This window comes from Salvelinus sp. IW2-2015, unplaced genomic scaffold (genome assembly GCF_002910315.2).
Source record: "Salvelinus sp. IW2-2015 unplaced genomic scaffold, ASM291031v2 Un_scaffold9232, whole genome shotgun sequence".
NCBI lineage: Eukaryota > Metazoa > Chordata > Actinopteri > Salmoniformes > Salmonidae > Salvelinus > Salvelinus sp. IW2-2015.
The window spans coordinates 5,842-11,759 of NW_019950491.1; the positions used below are offsets into that span (position 1 = coordinate 5,842).

General features: G+C 41.0%; 2 long non-coding RNA genes across 3 annotated transcripts; both read left to right on the forward strand.

Moving 5' to 3' along the window:
- The first annotated feature begins 72 nt into the window (after positions 1–72).
- Positions 73–337, forward strand: LOC139027287 (uncharacterized). Its single transcript, XR_011479361.1, has 3 exons — positions 73–147; positions 186–245; positions 284–337. It is a non-coding gene; the product is annotated as an uncharacterized lncRNA (long non-coding RNA).
- A 962-nt stretch (positions 338–1,299) lies between these two features.
- On the forward strand, positions 1,300–5,017 carry LOC112079724 (uncharacterized). Of its 2 annotated transcripts, none has more exons than XR_002896034.2 (3): positions 1,300–1,431; positions 2,546–2,747; positions 2,910–5,017. It is a non-coding gene; the product is annotated as an uncharacterized lncRNA (long non-coding RNA). The 2 variants fall into 2 exon arrangements; XR_002896035.2 differs by having other exon boundaries at positions 1,323–1,431; positions 2,519–2,747.
- Positions 5,018–5,918: the final 901 nt, after the last annotated feature.

A 5,918-nucleotide genomic window follows, 5' to 3' on the forward strand; every position in this document is an offset into this window, starting at 1 on the left:
TCTACAGCACAATCTCAATGTAAAGTTGAATAGTCTAAATGACCTATAGTGCTCAACAACCAGGTCCAGAGAGAGAGACAGGGCAGTCCTGATCATAACAACCAGGTCCAGAGAGAGAAACAGGGCAGTCCTGATCATAACAACCAGGTCCAGAGAGAGAGAGCAGTCCTGATCATAACAACCAGGTCCAGAGAGAGAGACAGGGCAGTCCTGATCATAACAACCAGCTCCAGAGAGAGAGAGCAGTCCTGATCATAACAACCAGGTCCAGAGAGAGAGACAGGGCAGTCCTGATCATAACAACCAGGTCTAGAGAGACAGGGCAGTCCTGCTCTCTGTACAAGAACACAGTTTTATCAGTGAAGAGTAGCCTACACTGTACAGAACACAGTTTATCAGTGAAGAGTAGTCTACACTGTACAGAACACAGTTTATCAGTGAAGAGTAGTCTACACTGTACAGAACACAGTATCAGAGAAGAGTAGTCTACACTGTACAGCAACAGTTTATCAGTGAAGAGTAGCCTACACTGTACAGAACACAGATTATCAGTGAAGAGTAGCCTACACTGTACAGAACACCGTTTATTAGTGAAGAGTAGCCTACACTGTACAGAACACAGTTTATCAGTGAAGAGTAGTCTACACTGTACAGAACACAGTTTATAAGTGAAGAGTAGCCTACACTGTACATAACAGTTTATCAGTGAAGAGTAGTCTACACTGTACAGAACACAGTTTATCAGTGAAGAGTAGCCACACTGTACATAACAGTTTATCAGTGAACAGTAGTCTACACTGTACAGAACACAGTTTATCAGTGAAGAGTAGCCTACACTGTACAGAACACAGTTTATCAGTGAAGAGTACCCTACACTGTACAGAACACAGTTTTATCAGTGAAGAGTAGCTACACTGTACAGACACAGTTTATCAGTGAAGAGTAGCCTACACTGTACAGAACACAGTTTTATCAGTGAAGAGTAGGCCTACACTGTACAGAATACAGTTTATCAGGGAAGAGTAGCTACACTGTACAGAATACAGTTTATCAGTGAAGAGAGCCTACACTGTACAGAATACAGTTTATCAGTGAGAGTAGCCTACACTGTACAGAACAATGACTCAAAGGGAAAGATATCAATTGCATTTGTGACACAGGTAAAATCTATGGTCACGTGTGTTTTTTTCTTTCATTTAAGAGGAATATTTTCATTTCTGATTCATTCCGGGTATAACTTGAGTCCTCCCAGTGGTTTCCTATTGAATGCATTTCCTGTTGTTGCCAGTAGTAGGAGGCAAATGGTACGTTGTGTCTTCACATCTGGTCACTTCTATGAACGAACTGCTGGAACTTCCTCATTCTTCTGAGAGAAGCCTAACGGGACAGACGCAAACGTTATCCTGCCGTATCTTGTCTCCTGTTTTACAGGTTGTACTATGTATAAACACATAATGTCACATAATAGTAATTGGACGAGGTTAGCTAAATGTAGACGGGTCTGTATACGAGTTGTGAAGTGTGTACCGGTTAATATAACCGAGTAGAACAAGGCTTAGTTTTCCGGACTGTAGGCTAGTTGTTGTGAAAGTGGGGGAGAGACTGGTGTCAAGTAGAAACACAATGTCGAGGGCTGGAAGTGAAATGGAAGTGAGTGAGGCGAGTTACGTGAAGTGGAAGGTGTAGTGAAGAGCTCGGGAACCTGAGCCTCACATAAACGGACATGTTAAAGAAGAATCTGGTCCAGTAGGAGGGACATTTTTGGAGAGTAGATCCTGGCCTTTTTGCCGGGTCCATTTGTTTTTTGGCGGGTTCTTTTGTAGTTCAGTGTGGGTGTAAAATGAGTTGAGTCAGTGAAGGTAATCTGTAGTGTGCTTGTGATGTGTACTTCTTCCGCCTTGGAGGGAACTGGCGCTCAATATCACGCAACTCGGGACAAGATCGGTTATTTGATTTGCTCTTAGGAACAGAGCGCCGTTGAAAGGAGTGATTACGGGGAGCTGTAAATGTGAAGGAGAACCAGTTGAGGGGGAAGATTCCCGGTGTGTGATACTCGTCGTTTGTTGCGATGTAGTCAGGGTGGAGTGAAGGGTGAGACAGAAGAGTCAGTAGCTCTATTCGGACGCGATAATATAACCATGATAATATGAAACAGGTTCAGGGATAAAAGTGGGTTTGATTAAATGTTCCAAAACAGAGGAAGAGAGAATACAAACTGTGGTCCCCATTCAAATCACATTGGACCAATCATGACAAGTAAAAAATTGTGAGGTGAGAACGCATGTTATAATTGATTTGGTGTCATGTTTCTTTTTGTTCGAACTGCAAACTTTGTTTAGTTGAGTCCATGAATTTCATGTTGAATCCTGTTGGTGGGGTGGGGGGGGCTGTTAGGTTGAGTCCATGATTCATGTTGAATCCTGCTGTTGTTCAGGATAACTAATATTATAAATATGGCAGGATGTAAAAGGACTGTTATTGTGTATCTACAGCATAATCATTTTCTGTCTTTACTTAGAACGTCAAACTCCTGTTTATTCTTCAGTTCCAGTGATCCATCGTCAGAGTGATCATTGTCAGAGTGATCCATCGTCAGGGTGATCCATCGTCAGAGTGATTCATCGCCAGAGTGATCATCGTCAGAGCGATCCATCGTCAGAGCGATCCATCGTCAGAGCGATCATCGTCAGATTCAAATGGCTTCAAATAACAAAAAGATGAAAATGTCTGAACCTCATAATTACAAGGTCAGTATAATGTTAATAACACATTTCTAATCCATCATGAAGTATTTGTTTATATATATGATAATGACTAACTGGTTTTGATAAGCACAATTTATTATAATTTAAACCAGACAAACATAATATTTATAAGATTAGTAACATTCTTTATAAATTCCTCCACAGGAAGAACACTGTCACCGATTCTCCTCTTTCTAGCGGAGACACAGCCCTGATATATAAAGGGGAAATCACCTGTACCGAACCTGGCAACATAATAGAAGTTCTCAAAAGAAATGAGATCTTCTGTAAACTAATGAAAAAGGTGAAGGGAGAGAAGTGTCATTGTGAATGAAAAAGGGCCATAGTGGAGCACTTTCCATGTTGCTTAATTAAGAAAGATGAGACCCTCGTTATATACACTTTCCCTAAAACTAAAACACCGGCCATAGATGGGAAAAGGGAACTTGAACAGGGAAAAGAACTTGAACAGGGAAAAGAACTTGCACAGGGAAAGAGCAACAGGAAAAATCCACATTTGTCACTTTCTGTTTGAGGTAACAGGTGGGAAAATATCACAAGCAAGGAGATACTTAAACACCAAAAACGTAAGAATTTTAGCCCTCTGTGTATCTATGCAAAATCTGGGGATACAGTCAAGTCAGCTCTGGAAGCAGATGGGCTTTCTCAGACATAGTGTTTGAAAAAACATGTACACTTTGTGAGGAACCCCAAAAAAACAAATATTACTATGTCCACTGTAGTAAACAAGCTAGAAGATCGCAGATTTCAAATTTTCCTAAAGGAACCGACAAACAGAAAGGTGCTTGGCACCACAAAATCAAAGATTTCTGACACAAGATTCAAATCTGAGGGTGACACCACACAACCCTCTCAGTCCAACCCAAGTTCAACATCAGAGGGCCTCTCAGTCCAACCCAAGTTCAACATCAGGAGGGGCCCTCAGTGGGAATATGACACAGAAGCGACAGGCAAATAAGAAACAAAAACATTCCATGCCAGATTCGAGGGAAATTCAGCAGATCTTATGCGACCAGTTTAAAGGTTTACTAGATCACATGAAGAGTAGGTATCCACAGGAGAAATCTGAGTCTGAAGTGATAGAGTTGATGAGGGAGGAATTTGTGTAAGAAACCGGAGAGTTTTACTGAAGTGTACAGGTTAACAGAGCTGGCAGAAGTGACCACCTCAGTCTGTAAAGTCGAACACGAATTGATCGAAGGAACAGGTTTCCTGCTGTTCGATAACCTCATCCTGACAAATGGTCATTTGTTCAAGGATAAAGGTGTACTTCAGGGAAAGACAACTGTTGGTTCCCACAACTGTCACGTTTAATTTTGACAACGCACTTGGATCAGGTCAGTGGAAGGTAAATGTTAAACCAGAAGTGGTTGCCCTCCAATATGGAGTTGATAGGTGGGGGCGTCAGGTGACTATGCCATACTGAGCTGAGTACCCCGTTAAAAGGCAAGAAAATTTCCTCCAGGTCTCCTTCAGAAGTATGGCCCAGTCCCTCAGACAGGTGGGATCTACATCGTTGGCCATCCAGATGGAGGGATTAAAAAGATGGACTCCACGACCATAATAGAGGTGGAACAAAGAAATGCAGCTGAGATCAAACATTTAGGAGAAACCAGAGCTCCATCATGATAATCAAAGAAGCATTTTGGGTAATGAGTTGGACAAAGAGTTTTATGAGCAGATAATACAGGGCAAACTGGATGTGCTGACCTATAACACCTTCTGCTTTAATGGAGCCTCTGGGTCTCCGGTTATAAATCCCAGTCATTGTCAAGTAATTAATGGCATCCCAGTATATGGTTGCCAGGTGATTGCCATGCATACTGCTGGCTTTTCTTACAAATGTAAGGGAACTCATGAAACTCACAGTGTGATTGAATATGCAATCCCTCTCAGGACCATTCTAGAAAACGTATTGTTCTACTTGGTGGAGACAAACAATCTTCAAATGTTGTCAAGATTCACCAATGTGCCATAAAACCCACATCTGTTTCAGCTCATTGCCTGTCTTATCATTGAGATGGTGCCACATTGCAGCCTGAATACTCTGATATCCTTAAGGGAATATGGAACACAATATCACGAAGTCGTAAAAGAGATGAGATGCAAAATTGATCATTGACATAAGTGCAGGTACATCAGGGATTGGATTGAGGTGCTGAACTGTGTTTTAACAGAAGTTGGGGTGGATCTGGCTGCAGATGTCACCTGTGAGTTGGGAAGCAGCTTTAGGCCATTTAAATCCCCCCCCCCCCCCAAAATGCTTTTATTGTCACACACACCAGATATGTGCAGTGAAATGGGTTGTTTTACAGGGTCAGTCATAGTAGTACGGTGCCCTGGAGCTAATTAGGTGCCTTGCTCAAGGGCACAGAGACAGATTTGTCACCTTGTCAGCTCTAGTATTTGAACCAGTGACCTTTCAGTTGCTAGCCCAACACTCTTACCTCTAGGCTACCCGCCTTCCCCTTCGCTTATTTTCAACTGTAGACATCAGCTATAGAGGGATATGGTGATGTGCCCATTTTATTTAGGAAAGCCACGGTATCACATATCATCGCTGTCGGGTGAAAACCTCTTATCTCCAAAAACACATTTTCAGGAAATTGAAAAAACTGCCATACTTTACCATTAACGAACATAAATTTCAAAACTACAGAAGATATCTTGTATACATTTTCTTTGTCCTAGAGTCATGAAATGTTCCACCAACATTGAGGAAAGTTACTGCTTTCAATACATATAAAAAATTGAGTTATAAGTTTTCATCAGATAAATGACAATATATTGAAGAGACTGCAGATATTTACTTTGTAATGCAGCAATAAGGTACAAGAGCCAGTACTGTATCATGAATATAGTGACCGGGAAAGGAGAGTGGAAACATCCCCTAGTAATCTCCTTTGGCAGAACTTCATAATAGAGTGTACAGACTCATCAAAAGATACAGGTTTGACACACTGGGATAAACAAATCATCGTTTTGGTATATTGATTATGGTGAATCATTATTCGTTGTTTTTTTTACTAATGTTGATTTCAATCATTGTTATGTTTGAATTAATTTATTATTAATTTATTGTATCCTATCCTTTATAGATAGAGAATATCTTGCTTGTTAGATTAGTACACTTTTAAATACTTTACTGATGTA